Here is an 18,607-nt window from a genome sequence, read left to right on the forward strand (position 1 = left end):
TTTTTGAGATGGAGTCTCACTCTGTGACCCCGGCTGGGGTGCAGTGGTGAGATCTCAGCTCACTGCAACCTCCACCTCCCAGGTTCAAGTGATTCTCCTGCCTCAGCCTCCGCCTCCCACCCAGTAGCTGGGACTACAGGCGCATGCCACCATGTTCGGCTAATTATTTTTATTGTTAGTAGAGACAGGGTTTCACCATGTTAGCCAGGATGGTCTCAATCTCCTGACCTTGTGATCCACCCACCTCGGCCTCCCAAAGTGCTGAGATTACAGGCCTAAGCCACCGCGCCCGGCTGTAAATGCTTTTCTTGTTAATATGTGGTGCGTTTTGTTCGTCTGCAGTTGGGTTTCTAACAGTGTTGTCCAGCCAGTCCTGGCGGTACCGTAGCACGCTGTGGCCCAGGGAGCTCCCAGTCCTACCTGTGTACAAAGGAGGCTGTGAGGAACCTCCTCGTAGAGAATCCTGGTGTACAAATCTGTAAATACTGCCTCAGGATAAATGGCACTGACCTTTTACAGAGAGAGAAATGAAATGCCTCTTGCCCTTCTGAGGTGGCTGGCATAAAAATAAAACACTTTTCTAGACTTTTTAACATCTAGAAATTAACGAGTGTCCGTTTATCATCCAGGAGTTGCACGGAGCCAAGTGCGATGGTAATAGCATTTAAGCGGTAATCGTATTTTTAGGTGTCTGATGACTCGGAAAAGGAACAGTGACAGAGACAGACCAGGAAATTCAAAAATGCTTTTAAATGTTCTTAAGTAATGGCCACAGGATCTGCATATATTTGAAGAATGGAAGTAGCACTCTTGTGGAGGACCTTATCTACTCAGGCTGCAGTGCTGAAGGCTTTGGTAATCACTGGCAAGCATTCCCGTCCGGAACACCTCAGATAATCACCTACAGCCGTGCTGGGAATCACTGGCCAGAGTGAGGCGATAGGGATGGAAATGCCAGCCCAAGGTCCCCAGGCTGCGGGGGCCAGGACGCAAGAGGGTAGAGGAAGGGTTCGGGGTCTGTGTGAGCCCCATAGGTTTTCTGGCACTGCAGGGGCCCTAGAGACCCCCGCCCCAGCCAGCACGCCAGGACCCTGGAATTCTGGGGCGTTCCCTGCGTGGGCCGGTGTATTTATTTATATTCCCGTTGCAGCAAAGGCCGCCCTTCTGTCCTCCTGCCAGCCCTGGCGCTTCCTGTGCAGCCACTGGGCCGCCGCCTGTTTCCTCCCCTCTGCCATCTGCCTGGCGCCCGCCCCGTGCAGCCCCGGAAGCCCGGCTCGGCCGCCCGCGCACGCTGGCTTTGTCACCACTTTGGCTCACCGGTTCCTGGGCTCGCTGCTCACTCCCTGGCAGGGCTCGCGGCGTCCGCGGCGACTCCCGGGATCGGCAGGGGCCTGGCTTCGAGCCCGTCGCCGGCAGCAGCCGGGGGGCTGCAGAGGGAAAGGGGGCTGGGACGGGGTCACTGCCGCCGCCGCCGCCGGCGCTGCTGGGTGGAAATCGCCAGCAGAGCCCTTTTCAGCCTAATGCAGAAAACGCGCCTCACCTGGCTTGTGTTTAAATCAGCAAGGGTAGTGGCGGCTCTTCCTTTTCCTGGGGCAGCCGCCCTCCTCCCTCTGTCGAGCAGCTGTCTAGTTTACTTAAGGCAAAAGTTTGTTTTTGAGCCTGTGTCTGTTGCCCAGACTGGAATGCAGTGGTGCGACCTTGGCTCACTGTAACTTCCTTCTCCCGGGTTCAAGCAATTCTCCTGCCTCAGCCTCCGGAGTAGCCGGACGCACACCACCACCACCTCCGGCTAATTTTTGTCTTTTCAGTAGAGATGCAGTTTCACCATAGTGGCCAGGATGGTCTCGAACTCCTAACCTCGTGATCCGCACCCCCCGCCCCTTGGCCTTTTAAAGTGCTAGGATTACCGGCGGGCGTGAGCCACCGCGCCCAGCTGCTCATTTTTAAAAAAAGAGAAAAATGAAGTTTTCCGAAAGAAATTGGAAGGGGCTTCCAAGGAACTGGAGAAATTAATCAAATGCTTTTGGGTACAGAGTGAAGTGGAGCCTTCTGGAAAGCAGAGAGAATTACTGTAGTGTGACCTCCAAATACATTCAGTCTCTTCCGCCTCTCGGGTCTCCTTTGTTCTCTGAGAAGGCAGCAGCAACTCTCAACCATGTTTGTGAAGAAGTCTACTCTTCCTTCAAACGTTTCCTCAAGTTATGAGAGTGGTACTTAACTAAGTAATAGCATTTGGCCCTTAGGTGACAGCCACCTCGCTAGGTGGTTTTTGCTTTGTTTGCTTTGCTTTTTGTTGTTCTTGTTGTTTGCTTGCTTTTGAGGCAGGGTGTCACTTTGTCACCCAGGCTGGAGTGCAGTGGCACATCTCCACTCACTGCAGCCTTGACCTCCTGTGCTCAAGCAATCTTCCGGTCTCAGCCTCCCAAGTATTAAAGCTGGGGCTACAGGCGCAGGCCACCACACCTGGCTAATTTTTTGTAGAGACAAAGTTTTGCCATGTTGCTAGTCTTGAACTCCTAGTCTCAAGCGATCGGCTTACCTCAGCACCCCAAAGTGCTGGGATTACAGGCCTGAGCCACCGTGCCAGCCAGGCAAGGTGTTTTTAATATGTGTTACCTGCTTAATCCTCACAACAATATTATGAGGTGTCGTATCATTATCCCAAACTCACCGAGGAATCAGAGGCACAGAGTCATAAATACTGAGGGTGGATTTTGGGCCAGGCAGCCCAAGTCCCCGACTTTGTTCATGATCATGATGTTGTATATATTTTCCTATGTCATTAAACAGTTTGAAAATGATGGTGTGATCACTGCAATCAGTCCATTATTTGGTCGTGCTGTGTAATTTGCTCATTTGGTTCTTCCTTGATGGGCAGGCTGTGGCAGATCTAGGAGGAGGTGCTGTGAGACATAACAGCAGGTGCTAGTGATGACCTCATCTTTTGTCAGAGGTGAAATCAGCTGGAGTGGGGAAAACCCCTGACTCCCCGGGGTACTGAATGGACTAAGTATATGCCATATTCTAGGAAGCATTTTCACATGACCCAAGATGATGATGATCTTCATTTTTAAGTTCTAAGTTCCTCCAGGAAGGACTGGGAAGACAGGGGGTATCTGAAGGTTCAGTTCCTGCTCTACTATGTCTCATGATTTTACATGCAATTTCCCTTTGTTTAACCTTTTTTTGCTTTTTTTTTTTTTTTTGAGTCACAGTCTGGCTTTGCTGCCCAAGCTGGAGTGCAGTGGTTCTATCTCAGCCCACTGCAACCTCTGCCTCCCAGGTTCAAGCAATTCTCTTGCCTCAGCCTCCCGAGTAGCTGGGATTACAGCTGCATGCCACCACGCCAGGCTAATTTTTGTATTTTTGTAGAGATCGGATTTCACCATGTTGACCAGGCTGGTCTCGAACACCTGACTTCAAGTAATTGCCCTCCTTGGTCCCCCAAAGTGCTGAGATTACAGGTGTAACCTCAGAGCCAACGCTCTGTGGAGTATTCAGTTTTTCCTCCTTTTGGTTGAACAGAAGCTGAGAAGTTAAAAAAGTTAAATACACAGCTGCCCAAAGTTAAATACATCTATTAAGTTCTGTAGCCAGCGTCTGAACCAGGTTCAGCAAGTCTTCTTCCACCATGTGTGCTGTCTCTCCATGAACGGGAGCAGCTCCCACACTCGCCCACTGTGGTATGCACACCTGAGGGTGACTCCCAGTGAGTCACATCCTTGTGTAAGTCCATCCTCTTAAGTGTGAGTGGAATCTCTGACATGCTTCCAACCAATGGAATACGGCACAGGTGGCAGGATGTCATATGCCAAGGTGAAGAAGGGATGTTGCAGATGCAGTTAGGGTCTCAAAGGAGTTGATTTTTTTTTTTTTTCCGGACGGAGTTTCGCTCTTGTTGCCTGGGCTGTAGTGCAGTGGCGCGATGTCAGCTCACCAGAACCTCCGCCTCCCGGGTTCAAGCGATTTTCCTGCCTCAGCCTCCCGAGTAGCTGGGACTACAGGCACGCATCACCATGCCCAGCTAGGTTTTGTATTTTTAGTAGACATGGGGGTTTCACTATATTGGTCAGGCTGGTCTTGAACTCATGATCTCATGATCTGCCCACCTTGGCCTCCCAAAGTGCTGGGATTACAGGCGTGAGCCACCGCACCTAGCCAGGAGTTGATTCTGAGTTAATTAAAAGATTTTCCCCAGGTGGACCTCTCTTCGTCAGGTAAAAGCCTTAAAAGAAGTACTGGGTCCTTCCCAAAGGGAGAGAGTCTCCTGCTGACTCTGAAGAAGTAAACTGCCTTGTTGAGAGAGGGCCTGGGAGGGGCCACGTGACAGGCATCCACGAGTCATGCCAAAAGCCAGAACAGCGCTCAGCTGACAGCCAGCAAGACAACGGGACTTGAGACCTATGGCTACAAGAAACTGAAAGCCACCAAGTGAGCTCAGAGGAGGACCCCAAGCCTGGCCAACCTCTTGTTACAGTCTTGTGAGACCCTGAACAGTGGACTTCTGCCCAGACTCCTGCTCTGTGGAAACTGTGGGATGATAAATGAATGTTGTGTTAAGGTGCCAAGTTTGTGTTAATTGGTTGTGAAGCAATAGATAACTAATGCACTCACAAAAGCCTGTTTATCCTGCATGAAAGCTGGAGCTCTGATGGCTGCTCCTCAGCAAGGGAACTGGAGCGACAGCAGTGCAGAGGGCAGCAGGCAGGGCCATGTTTATCACTGGGCGGTGGTCACACATCATTCCATTCCTGTGGGGTCAATCCATTTGTTAAGTTAGTGCTCTGGGCATCCTGTGGCCTGGTTTACATGCAGGAGCTCATTCATCATTACAATATCCCTGTGAGATGTATTTCCATTTTACAGATGAGGAAACCGAGGTAGGGAGTTTAAGTTCTGAGCCAAGTGTGGTAGCACATGCCTGTGATCCCATCTACTCAAGAGGCTGAGGCCAGAAGATTGCTTGAGCCCAGGAGTTCAAGGCTGCAGTGACCTATGATCATGCCACTGCACTCCAGCCTAGGTGACAGGACCCATCTCTTGAAAAATTACATAAATAAATACCGTGTCAGTTATACAAACTGACTCCCTTTCCATATTTTGTCGGTTATACAAACTGACTCCATTTCTGAGCTGTTAGTCTCTTCCATGGTGTTCTCTTGGAACAAGTCCAAAATAAAGTCCTGATGCAAACAGTAGCTATGGTTGTACATTGTTGAGTTGTATTTGCTTTTTGGACTAGATAATATTTACATGATCGAGATTCAAAATGTACCCAAAGTCCCCCAATAATCAGTTTTCCCCTCTGCAAGTATACAGGAGGCTGCTGGTGAGGCCAGTTTCTTGCATAACCTTTGGGAGTTATTTCACACTTCTGCGTGTGCCTCCCCTCCTGTCCCAGGTAAGAGCACACCTACGCTCACTGCTCTGTACTTGTATTACGCAACTTTCTGTCTTGGAGATAATTCCATATCCGTTCAGAAAGTGTCCTCATTCTCCTCCTCTTTCATAGCTGCATTGTATTCCAGTTACTCTGTTTGTTTAACCAGTCCACACTGACAGCCATTCGGGCCATTTCCCACCTTTTGTTATCTGGCCGTGTTGTCATGGTTACTCTTGTACATATCATAGTTTTGTGTATGTGCAAGAATATGAGAGGGAGCAAATCCTAGAAGTAGAGGACCCGCACCAAACGTTGCATGCTTATGAACATTTTTTCACAGGTCCTGAAACTCAGCTTCTCAACATCAACTTGTGATCGTCTCCCAGAGGGCTTCAGAAGTCTTCCATGTCTGCTGTCACGGAGAAGCTCAGTGTTCAGCATTCCACTGCTCCACTCTCCCACGCAACTTTCTTTAGCATGTTAGGAACCAGAGGAGTCTAGGGAACAAGAAGGCCTGCCTGACTAGCATTTTTTTAGTATTTCCCAAGGTCTCTTACAGGGAGTGTTCAAGTCGGCTTCCCTAAAAGCAGAGCTAGATACGGGGATTCTTGTGCAACCGGTTTATTGCATGAGCAAAGTAAGCAAGGGTAGGAAGAGCAGGACAAAGACGAGTGTCAGAAGCTCAGCCTCAGCCTGATTCTGTGGGGAACACTGGAGAGTGAACTGCACCATGAAGACTGCCGTTTTGAGACAGGGGAGCTGGGCTTTTGTATACCTTTCATTGCCTACAGACCAGAGAGAAGGGAACATCAACCCCCAGGGATCTCCGAATCAGACAGCTCTAGTTGTCCAAGGGAAATCATTAGCAGGAGGGTGCAGGTGTACGGAGTTAGCAGCAGCACCCACAGTAGCTGGGGGATGGATGCACAGACCTGGTGAAAGGGAACCTGGGAATCTGAGCAGGGCACCAAGGGGGGTCCCTGCTGCTATTCCATAGGAGCCATCTGAATTGTAGAATTGCCTCCCATCTATCTGGTGTCTGCCAAGGCTTTAAGCTGATGTACTCTGGGGACATACAAATCTGACCGAGCCTTCCTTCCACTTGCAAACCTGGCTTATCTGTATTCTTGCCCAGGCATCCCTCTGGATCTGCCATGCCAGGCAGCTGCCTTACAGATCTCACAAGACTTTTGATGTTACTTTTTACTGTCCACTGAAAGAGTTTGTTATATTTTTCAACTCTCATTTGAAACAAGGGGAGGGAAAAAAATGTTTACTGAACAGAAAATACAGTCAATAGAAAGCAAAATTATTTCTGCGGCCTTTTACAAGAGAGTTACAAGCAATGGCACAGTAACACAAATAACTTGACCGCATCTTTTTTAACTCCTTGGAAAGCCCTAAGGCCACAACCACAGAAAAACTTTCCTGCAGATCAGATATTTGATTTCTGGAGTGGGTGCTTTCGTGACACATACTGTTTCAGTTGGGAAAGGTGAAAGAGGCAATGCGGACCTTTGTGTTGATAATGTGACGCTAGTTTTTCTTTTTTCCTATTTATTTATTTATTTATTTATTTTTTAGAGACAGGGTTTCACCATGTTGACCAGGCTGGTTGTGAACTCCTGACCTCAGGTGATCCACCTGCCTCGGCCTCCCAAAGTGCTGGGATTACAGGCGTAAACCACCACACCTGGCTGATGATGGTTTTTCAAGGGTTCCTCAGTGTCCCCATTATCCAGCAGTGCACCTTTTTTTCTGGCTGCCATGTTGGGCAGAGGAAAGAACTCTGTAGCATAACATGCATCCCCTGAACGTGACGGGGTCTGCTTGCTGACAGTAAGTCTACTAGGTTTGTGATGACGTAGATCCTGAGTTCATGGATGTGATCACTACTGTTACTTATAGTTGCCTTACAGTAGTTTATGGATAAAAAATTACTTTCCTGATGTAGTGGGTTGAACGATATCTCCTCAAAATATGTATCTTACTTCCTTAGAACCTGAGAATATTCCCTTCCTTGGAAAATGAGTCTTCTCACATGTAATTAAGACTCTTGAAATAAGGGGATCACCCTGGATTATATGGGTGGACCCTAAATCCAATGACAAGTGCCCTCGTAAGAGACACACAGAGGAGAAGGTGATGGTGATGTGAAGGCCAGGCAGAGAGTGGGCGATGCGGCAGGGCAGCCACCAGAAGCCGGAAGAGGCCAGGACGTCTCTCCAGAGTCTCTGGAGGGAGCACCGTCCTGCCGACGCCTTGACTTCAGCCCAGTGATAGTGATTTCAGACTTACGCCTTAAGAACTGTGAGGGAACAGAATTACAGTTGTTCTAAGTCACCAAATCTGTGGGCTTGCGACAGTGGCCACAAGAAACAAATATAGGCAGGGCACAGTGGCTCATGCCCGTAATCCCAGCACTTTGGGAGGCCGAGGTGGGCAGATCAAGAGGTCAGGAGTTCGAGACCAGCCTGGCCAACATGGTGAAACCCTATCTGTACTAAAAATACAAAAATTAGTCAGATGTGGTGGCAGGCACCTTTAGTCCTAGCTTCTTGGGAGGATGAGGCAAGAGAATCGTTTGAACCCGGGAGGCGGAGGATGCACTGAGCCGAGATCCCATCACTGTACTCCAACCTGGGCGACAGAGTGAGACTCTATCTCAAGAAAAAATAAAGAAATAAATACAGCCCATTAAACATTTTCCATTGCAGTCAGATTCTAAAAATCTTCAACATTGTAGACTGCAGACATTTCATTTTTCTCCTTTTAGGGTGCTTTGCTCATTTCTAGGAATTAACTTTCAGAAAAGTGATGGCCACACTGTCTGCCTCTCGGACTGGCAGTGACGTCTCAGTCCGCTTTGAGTACATCTTTGTCCTTAATAGCTTATTCAATGAGAGAAGCAGTCCTTGAATTTCTGCTGAGAAAAACAGAACAATGAAGACAGAAGAAAACATCAGAGAGTGGTTCTCAAATGGCAGGGTGGGGCGACAGATGGGAAGCACGTTCCAAAGAAGCACTGCTTCTAGCCTTCCACAGATGATGAAGTATCCCCAGATTCCCCAAACCATCAGAATGCCAAATAAATCTTACTACTTCCCAGTAGAATCTTTAAAGACGAGCCTACTGCAGCTCAAAAACATATGTATTAAAGTGGTCAAGTTAGCATTGCTTAATCTACTACTTGTGAATTGGGTGCTATCTTTTTAGTGTTTGTAGAAGTATTGGATGATTTAAGTCTCTTAACTATATATTTTTGTAACTTTTTGTTTATAAATAATCCCAGGTTTACAAAAACTTTTCAAGAACAGTACAAAGAACTGCCCATCTCCCCTTCCCTCAGGTTCTCCATTTGTTACCATTTTCTATTTGTTTGATCGTTTTCCATTTGTATACATGCTATTACTTTTTTCTAGAAACCATTTGAGAGTGAGTTGCAGACATCATGCTCTTTTGGCCATCAGTTCTTCAGCATGCATTTTCTAAGAAAGACCCTTTATTATAGAGCAGCAGTGCAGTTACTTAAATCAGGAAGTTAATGACAGCAGTGCTATCATCTTACCTACGAGGCTTACTCAGATCTTGCCACTAATGTCCTGGGGTCTAGGATCCCATCCCAGATCATAAGGTGTATTCAGTGTCACATCTCTAATTTCCTTCAATCTGGAACAAGTTCTCAATCTTTCTTGTTCTTCGTGACCTCGACATTTGTGCGGAGTCCAGAACAGAGCTGTCCCTTCGTTGGATTAAAGTCGGTGTGGTGGGACCCTCTGATACTCCACATTTTGTAGCTACACTGGAGGCAGAAGACAAAGAAAGAAGAGAAATCACGTTGGGCACTCCTCGTCTGAATTGGAATGCCTTTGTTTCCACAGAAATCCCTTTTGCAGACTTCCTATCTGAAGTTAATAGTTAATAGTTCAAGTTAAGCTTTACTGGATGTCCTGTTCTTTTAAAAAGCCTTAGCTCAGATGTCAGCTCCTTGGGACAATGGCTAACAACCAAGTCTTATTGTATGACTCTGATGTGACTCACCTCATCTAATCCTCACAATACCGCTATCATTTATGTACTCTCATTTTGCATACTTTATAGCTGAGGAAATGAAAATAAACCCAGGTCTAGGGTGTGCCTGCTTCCCTGCTGGACTGCCCCCGTGCTGCCTCAGAAGGGCCTTCCCCTGCCCCACCCTGCCACCATCACCCTATCCTGTTTCCCAGTTCCGATTTCATTACAGCACTTTGCCAGCCAGAATCCCTTCGTTCAATTCACCTCATTACCTGTTATGGTGGGCCTTCTCCACCAAGACCTGAAGTGCAGAGGGGCTGCCACCTTTCTGTCCAGGTCACCACGGGCTGTCCAGTTCCTAAGGTGGTGCCTGGAACACAGGAAATAATCTTTTTTCAAATGAACACCTGCATGTTTTCTTTGACCAAGCCTTTGGTAATAGCATTCCTTTCCAAAACGTCAGCACAGATCAAGGGCTTGAGAGACTTGAGTCTTCTCTAGAAGATGCAATAATGAGGCACCTACTGAGGGAAGGGGCTGGGTGTGCGCCCAGCAGTGGAAAGAGCGCCTCTGCGGGGTTCAGAACAGGCCATGGGGTCTGGGGCACATCTCTTCAAGCCTGTGAGCCAAGAAGTTGGGAGAAGGCACAGGTGGGTGCCCCAGCGAAGACAGGCTAGGATGCCTGTCCTGGAGCAGCTCACCCCCACCCCCCCGCAGTGTGCGATAGAGATGCGTTTCTGTCGTAGCCGCCAGCCTGTTGTGATAGCATCTTTCTTTTTTCTTGAGTTGACAGGTTTTGGCAGACTCCCAATCAAAACAGCAGAAGCAAACAGAGACAAGCAGAGGGCTGAGAGAAGTGTCTGTCAGCTTAGCAAGCTGTCACGGCCGGGTTTAATTTAAAGCAACGCCAGGAAACACTGAATAGAGGTATTACTAATTGGATTAAAGGCTAAAAGAATCAAATACCAAAAGTAGCAGTCTCACTTTCGGATGCCCTTCCTGCCTTGAGTGTTAGCTCTTTGGTGTGGTTCTAGCCGCGGTTTTTGCCCAGCAGAGGCACTACCTTAAGTCACTCCGTCGGATCTTTGTAGAGCGGCTGCTCTGCCCCAGCCCTGGAGAGCCACAGGGGATACAGCTGTGAATGAGGCACAGCCAGCTTCCCTGTCGCAGAAAATCAAGACCCTAAACAAGAATGGTATTTCACCACACCAAAGGCGCCACTGTTTTAGCCAATCTCTAAGAAAGAAAGAAAAATATCAATTATGTGGTAAGACAAATCTCTCTTATCATTTAGAATTTTTGTCTTATGGTCATTGAAAGAACTCTTTTAGACTTAATTAAATACAGATCTTATATATTTTTGTGAATATATAAAAAGGAAAATAGGTGAAGAAAAATAAATTGGTTGAGATATCCCTAAAACTTTTTTAGAGCCAGAGCCTTCCTCTTCTAAATCTTTTTATTTTTAGGTGTTTCTACACAAGCTGTTGTCCCCTATGCCATCAAGAGTGTGAGCCATGCAGCATTTCTCAGAAGAATCCATACAGAAACTACAGGCCGTCAGCGCTGGGCTTGTGCACCAGCTTTTGATTCCCACTTTGGGAATGCTGCTAAGCCACCCCTGAGTTACTGTCCCCACCATCAGCCCCGCACCCCTGAGGTCAAGGTGCTCTACTCTTGTCTCTGGGATTTTCTTCCTCCTGCTGGCACCTATGCCACACGTTTTGACGCTGGCGTGTTGGATGTTGCCACATGCATAGGCAGTAGTAACTATACACCTGTTTTTCCAATGCCATTGTAAGAAACACCCCGACTTGGCCAGGCGCAGTGGCTCACACCTGTAATCCCAGCACTTTGGGATCATTTGAGGACAGGAGTCAGAGACCAGCTTGGCCAACATGGTGAAACCCTGTTTCTACTAAAAATATTTTAAAAATGAGCCGGGCATGGTGGCACATGCATGTAATCCCAGCTACTTGGGAGGCTGAGGCATGATAATCACTTGAACCCAGGAGGCAAAGGTTGCAGTGAGCCACTGCACTCCAGCCTGGGTGACAGAGTGAGACCTTGTCAAATAAAAAAAGAAAGAGAGAAGAAAGAGGGAGGGAGGGAGGGAGGGAGGGGAGAAAGAGAGAAAGAGAAAGAAAGAAAGGCCCTGACTTGAGGGAGTGAAAATATGAAAGAATAGGCATCTGTGAATCAGTGAAGTGTGGCTAGTGCCAGAGTGCTGAGCATGGTGAAGCATTATGAAGGGTGATGAACGTTATGGTAGAGGATGCTGTGAGCACAGATAACTGGGTTCCCTCCCGTCTGTGGTCAGACTTTCCTGGAGAACAAAGCTCCAGGCTGAGACCTAATGCATGGGAAGGGGCAAGGCAGGAAGAAAAGGTGGAAGGGTGCTCTGGAGGAGGGAACAGTGTCTGCAAAGGCCCAGAGTTGGGAGGGAAAGTAAAGGCTTGCAGTATTCTTGGTCAGTTCACAAAGTGGCTTTTTGTTAGTGGTGAAGTATGGAAGAGCTGCTAGCCACGAAAATAACGTAGTGGTTCTGTGGGGCTTTGGCAGCATTCCCACCTTAGCTACCTGTGTCACAGAAGCTGCTGGAGGAATTAATGATGCGGTGGGTATGTTAATATACCTAAATTAAAATATCCACTGCAGCCCAGGCGCAATGGCTCACGGCTCGGGAGACTGGGGCAGGTGGATCACCTGAGGTCAGGAGTTTGAGATCAGCCTGGCCAACATGGTGAAACCCCATCTCTACCAAAAATGCAAAAAAGTTAGCTGGGTGTGATGGCTGGCGCCTGTAATACTCGGGAGGCTGAGGCAAGAGGATTGCTTGAACTCAGGAGACAGAAGTTGCAGCAAGCTGAGATCATGCCACTGCACCCCAGCCTGGCGACAGAGTGAGACCCTGACACACACACACACACACACACACACACACACACACACACACACAAGCTCACTGCATCATTAATTCCTCCAGCAGGTTTATTTTTTCATCTGGGTCTTCAGTTGAAGGGTCTAGTGGCTTTTTTTAAGTTTTTGAGATGTTTGTTATGGAAATATGAATTTTAAAAATATTAATATAATTAAATCTGAAAGTTATTTGAAACAACTAAATTCACCGATGGGCCCACCATTCCACAGTTTCTACAATGTCATATTTTGGCCCTTGTTTAAGAATATATGTGAAGTTTGCAGGGCTGTAATCCCACTGATTACAATCATAGATTCCGCTTTGTTGCTTTTTTTTTTTTTTCGTACGGAGTCTTGCTCTGTCGCCCAGGCTGGAGTGCAATGGTACAGTGTTGGCTCACTGCAGCCTCCGCCTCCTGGGTTCAAGCGATTCTCCTGCCTCAGCCTCCCAAGTAGCTGGGATTACAGGCGTCCGCCACCACGCCCGGCTAATTTTTTGTATTTTGAATAGAGAGGGGGTTTTACCATGTTGGCCAGGCTGGTCTCGAACTCCTGACCTCACGATCCGCCCGCCTCAGTCTCCCAAAGTGCAGAGATTACAGGCATACGCCACTGCACCTGGCCCGTTGCTTATTTTTCTATTACAAAATTTAATATTTGGAAACACCCCTGTTGATATAAAAGCTTCATAATTGCACATAATATATACAATCATCTAAGTGGATATTTTTAAATTTATGTGACCACTCACTTTTAAACATGTAGGTTGCTTTTGAGCTTTTAACTACTATAAATGATATTACATTGAACATTTTCAGGGGTTGGCAAACTACAGCCCACAGACCAAATCTGGCTCGCCACCTGTTTTTGTAAATAAAGTTGTATTGGAACACAGCCAGATCCATTCATTCATGTATTACATATGGTCACTTTCACACTAGCACAGCAGAGTGGAGTTGCAATAAAGATTGTGTGGCCCACAAAGCCTAAAATATGTACTATTTGGTCATTTACCAAAAAGAAATTGCCAATCTCTGTTTTACAGTATGCAGCCGAGTTTTCTTTTGACTTACACTATTCTCCTTAAGATAAATTCTGAGAGACGGATATTCACTCATAGGATACATAACTTGGTTTGATTTCAAAATAACCTCTTTGTAACATAAATATGGCCTTCGTAGACAGTGACATATCAGAACAAATGAATTAGCTGATTCATTGATAGATTCATTTATTAACTATTACAAGAGTAGAGTGATTAAGAAGATACTATTAATGGAGCCAGGCGCGGTGGCTCACACCTGTAATCCTAGCACTTTCGGAGGCTGAGGTGGGTGGATCACCTGAGGTCAGGAGTTCAAGACCAGCCTGGCCATAATGGTGAAACCCCATTTTTAAAAAAAAAAAGAAGAAGAAGATACTATTAATGTACCTTTGGTCCATTTCATTTATACTCAGGTAACTAATCTTCATCTCCAATTTAACTCCTCAAATAGAACCCAGTTCTTTTCATTCACAGCGTTTCTCAAAGTTTTTAATTGTTTCATTACTGCAACGCTAGCAGCTGTATCTAATAAGGCTTAAATGTTACTGATTTGACACAATACCTTTCTCCCTCGCCAGTTAGGGACCTGAGCATGGGGGGGTTCCTAGTCAGTGGGCAGCCTTTACCTATGTGGCTATTCAAGGTTGGGCCAAGATTTTTCTATTCTTTTTGTAACTACTTTTTTGGGAGAAAGAACCCACTTAAAACCTTGCAGTGCACATCCTGGTGTGTGCCCAATATCCCCGTTATTGCTGAGGCGTTCGTCCTCCCCGCCCCGCCCCACCCGTGCCAAGAATGTGGCCTGCTGAGTCCCTCTCCACAAACTGATGTCCACCAAACAGACTCACCTCACTCAAGATGATGCCTGCCCTCTCCCTGGGGCAGCCTGTATCCCGTGGTCGGTGGAGAGTCATGAAAGGCTGCTCTCCTCGCTTCAACAGAGAAACTCTGAAGAGCAGTCCTAGCTTCAGAGCTCCTGGGAGGATCAGCCAAGGTCTTTGTTTTGGCTGCTCAAATCCTCCCTCCACCTGGCCTTGCTTACTCTCCCACTGTTAACTCCTGGAGAGCACCCCCCAATTAACTTTTTCATGCAAATCTCTTTCTCAGAGTCTATTTCCAGGGAATTCCACCACCCCAGACCCAAAGGACCGACCTAAATCTTCTTGGTTCGGTTTTCATTCTTCACTTCCCATTGACTTTGAAAGTTTGCACCTTCTTTGCGTCTCTTCACAGTGATATTTCAGCACTGCGTTCACAGCTCCTGTTTGCTGCAAGTCTTTGCTCTTCACCTCATCTTTGACATTTCTTAGTGGTCTCCTTTTATTGCCGCATTACTTTAGGAAGAGGTGAGGTATAAATTACCAAGGTTATAAATATTCAAATTGCACAGACCATCTGCCCCTGAGCAGATGTCCACTTTAAGGCAATGTCAATCCCCATCCCCTAGGCAAGGGGAGAGGGAAAGAAACTTCACCACCGAAGCTTCGTGGAAGGAAAAGGGAAGCTGAGAAGTGTGGCTTCTATTGAGTTTCTGATTCAGACACACGATGAGTTCCTTCCAGAAAATTCAGTTAAGGAAGGGGAAATGATAACCCAAGAATGTTATGATATGGAGCCTGCAGGTTGTTTACGACAGAAGTGCTGCATGGACCCAACGAGGGTTTTACTTTTGCTTTTAGCTATTGTGGGCAGAGCACGTGATGCATGCCAGGAGCTGGCTTAGTGCTTTTCAGGTATTAGAAGAGCTAACTCTCTACGTGGGGTACTATTTGTCACCCCCACTTTCCAGGGGGAAAACAGGCCCTGGGAGGTTACACAGCCTTTCCAGGTCACACAGGTAAGAGGCAATGGGAATTTGACCCCAGAATCCTTTGACTCCAAAGCCAAGCTCTTAATCTGTATTACCTTGCCTCCCTTCTGTAGAGATCAAGGTTGTCCACAGTCTAGCCCAGGGACCAGCCAGAGTACTTTGGCTGGGGGTGGAAATAAGCCTGTTCAAAATGCAGATTCCTGGGTCCCAGCTCAGACCTACTGGATTAAAATCTCTGGTTGAGGGGCCCAGGGACCTGTATTTTGTGGATACACTCTCTAAAGGATGAGAATGTCAAGTAGTGACTTTCTCACTGCCATGCAGGTCACAGGCCACCTTCCTAACTTCCCTTGCCTTGTGTCAAGTGAGCCAGCAGGGACCCGAGACCATCAGCAGCTTTGTGACACCTGCAGGTCATCTTCCATTGTCACGTTGCCTTTCCAGTAGACCCTCCTGTTGGGATTCAGCACTTTCTTTGATGCTGCTCTTCATCTCCGATAAGGGGGGGAAACTGAGGCAGTGGAACTGCTGGATTCCTGCTGCCTCAGTGAGATCTTGGGTAAGTCACCTGCCCTCTCTGTGCCTCGGTTCCCTCATCTGTGAGAAGGGCGTGATAATATTACCTGCTCAGGGTTACTGTGCAGAAGTACTGCGGCTCTGAGTGTTAGTTATTATTTTATCACCTCCCTTCAGCAGTCTAGTGAGACCATTAATCATCTTTTCCCAAGAAGTCAGCTGGGTCTGTTCTCACTATTCCATATGTATAATATTTTCCACAAGGTCTTCATTCCTTTTTCCCTTTGAACATCTCCAACTTGCCTCTACAAATCTATGCTAGTCCCTTTGATAAGAATATTAGATTGACTCAGGTCTGTGTCCGCATGAGGAGAGAGTCCACCTGGTCTTAGGTCAAGGTATTTCAGGCGTTTCATTTTGCATTTACCGTCGTTTGTAGGGCATATCATACAAGCCAGGCTTGTGTTTTTGACTGAGCATAGACATCAGGGTGATGAAAAAGAAGCGTTGGGTCAGCTCTTGGCTCTGCTGCCCCCTAGATAGGTAATCTGGGTAAACCACATCCCCTCTCTTGGTCTCAGTTTTCTGTTGTGAAGTGGGGGAAATGTTTTTGAGATCAACGTTGTTCTAATCATGATATATATGTGCATATATGTACTTGGTAAGAAGATGAATTGCTGCGCAAGCTCAGAAAAGCCTGGGCTCTGGTGCGGAGGAGCTGTGAGTGTTGGGGGCTGTGGCATTGCTGGAAGGTTTTTCTCTTGGTATCGAGAAATTCCAGGGCAGAGAAAGTCAGAGTTCTGAAAAAGTTCCATGGAAATGAAGTGAACTTTTTACAAAGTGTACTAAGGGCCGGGACATCTGAATTTCATCTCTCCTCCACAATCTCACTCTCGTTCCACGGCAGCAGCATTGTGCCGTCTCTCGACAGATGTCTTTTTAAGTTTTTAAAATAAGAGCTTTATTGAGATAGAATTCACATACTATAGAAATCATCTATTCAAAGTGACAATTCAGCAGTTTTTAGTCTCTTCACAGAGTGTGTACCATCATCACCACAGTCAATTTCAGAACACTTAGAACCATTCTGTGGGTTTTGACAAACGCATAGTCATGTATCCAACACCACCATGAGCCGGGCGCGGTGGCTCAAGCCTGTAATCCCAGCACTTTGGGAGGCCGAGGCGGGTGGATCATGAGGTCAGGGGATCGAGACCATCCTGGTCAACATGGTGAAACCCCATCTCTACTAAAAATACAAAACATTAGCTGGGCATGGTGGCGCGTGCCTGTAATCCCAGCTACTGAGGAGGTTGAGGCAGGAGAATTGCCTGAACCCAGGAGACGGAGGTTGCAGTGAGCCGAGATCGCGCCATTGCACTCCAGCCTGGGTAACAAGAGTGAAACTCCATCTCAAAAAAAAAAAAAGAAAAAGAAAAAAAAAAAGCCAACACCACCATGTGTACAGAACAGTTCCATCAGCCTAAAGTTCCCTCAAGCTGCCCCTTTGTAGTCAGCCCTTTCCCCACCTTGTAACTCCTGGCAACCACTGATCTGTTTTCCATCCCTATAGTTTTGCTGTTTCCAGAATGTCGTATAAATAGAATCACATAATATGTAGCTTTGGAAATGGCATCTTTCACTTAAATTAATCCATGTTATCACGTGGATAATAAACATATTCTTTCTATTACTGAGTAGTGTTCCATTATATGGATATGTGTCTGTTTTATTCATTTACCAGTTGAAGGACATCTGTTTCCAGATTTTGGCAATCATGAATAAAGTTGCTATAAACATTGACTTACATGTTTTTCTTGTGTGTATAAATGTAAGTTTCCATTTCTCTTAAGTAAATACCTATCCATAGTTGTTGGGTCGTATGTTAAGTATATATTCAGGCCGGGCGTAGTGGCTCACGCCTGTAATCCAAGCACTTTGGAGGCCAAGGCAGGCGGATCACGTGAGGTTAGGAGTTCAAGACCAACCTGACCAACATGGTGACACCACCCCCCCAAAAAAAAAAAGTATATATTCAAATGTATAAGAGACTGCAAAATTGTTTTTTACAGTGTAGCTGTACCATGTTGCATTCCTACAGCAATGTATGCGAGTTCTGGTTGTTTGCCACACTTGCCAGCATTTGATATTATCAGTATTTTCTGGTTTGGGTTTTGTTTAATTTTAGCTACACAGATGGGTATGTAGTGATATCTTACTGTGGTTTGTTTTTGTTTTGTTGGTTTTTTTTAGACAGGGTCTCACTCTGTTGCCCAGGCTGGAGTGCAGTGGCATGATCTCAGCTCACTGCAACCTCTGCCTTCTGGGTTCAAGCGATCCTCCCACCTCAGCCTCCTATGTAGCTGGGACTACAGGCGTGCAACACCACACCTAGCTAATTTTTGTGTTTTTTGTAGAGACTGGGTTTCCTTATGTTACTCAGGCTGGTCTCAAACTCCTGGGCTCAAGAGATCCATCTGCCTCAGCCTCTCAGAGTGCTGGGATTACAGGCGCCTGTCCTTATTGTAGTTTTAATTTCCATTTCCCTAAAGACTATAATGTTGAACATCTTTTCATGTGCTTATTTGCCATCCATATAGTGTTTTTGATGAAGTATCTGTTCACACTTTTTCACAAAGATTTTCTTCTATGTTTTCTGCCAGAAGTTTTATAGTTTTATATTTTAGGTCTGTGATCTGTTTTGAATTACTTTTTGCAGAAGGAACTAAGTATGGGCCAAGGGTCCTTGTTTTATATGTGAATATTGGGTTGTTCTAGCACTACTTGTTGACAATGCCTCCACTGAATTACTTTGTACTTCTCTCTTTTTTTTTTTTTTTAAGACGGGGTTTCACCATGTTGGTCAGGCTGGTCTTGAACTCCTGACCTCAGGTGATCCGCCCACCTTGGCCTCCAAAGT

The 18,607-nt window shown here is 46.5% G+C and overlaps 1 protein-coding gene and 1 long non-coding RNA gene across 7 annotated transcripts in view; one reads left to right on the plus strand and one right to left on the minus strand.

Moving 5' to 3' along the window:
• Positions 1 to 18,607, plus strand: part of CMTM7 (CKLF like MARVEL transmembrane domain containing 7) — a 61,788-nt gene that overhangs the window by 7,758 nt on the left and 35,423 nt on the right. The gene's annotated exons all lie outside the window — the stretch shown is intronic.
• LOC108299414 overlaps positions 7,957 to 18,607 on the minus strand; it is a 17,437-nt gene continuing 6,786 nt past the window's right edge. Inside the window, exons 3-4 of one of the 2 annotated variants that reach the window (XR_005198935.1) lie at positions 9,670 to 9,767; positions 7,957 to 9,185 (exon numbers count right to left, since the gene is read on the minus strand). This is a non-coding gene — a long non-coding RNA (uncharacterized LOC108299414). Of the gene's footprint in view, positions 9,768 to 18,607 lie in introns of both variants that reach the window. The other variant, XR_001822959.2, reaches the window with a different exon arrangement.

The sequence above is a fragment of the Cebus imitator genome, unplaced genomic scaffold (assembly GCF_001604975.1).
Source record: "Cebus imitator isolate Cc_AM_T3 unplaced genomic scaffold, Cebus_imitator-1.0 Scaffold21, whole genome shotgun sequence".
NCBI lineage: Eukaryota > Metazoa > Chordata > Mammalia > Primates > Cebidae > Cebus > Cebus imitator.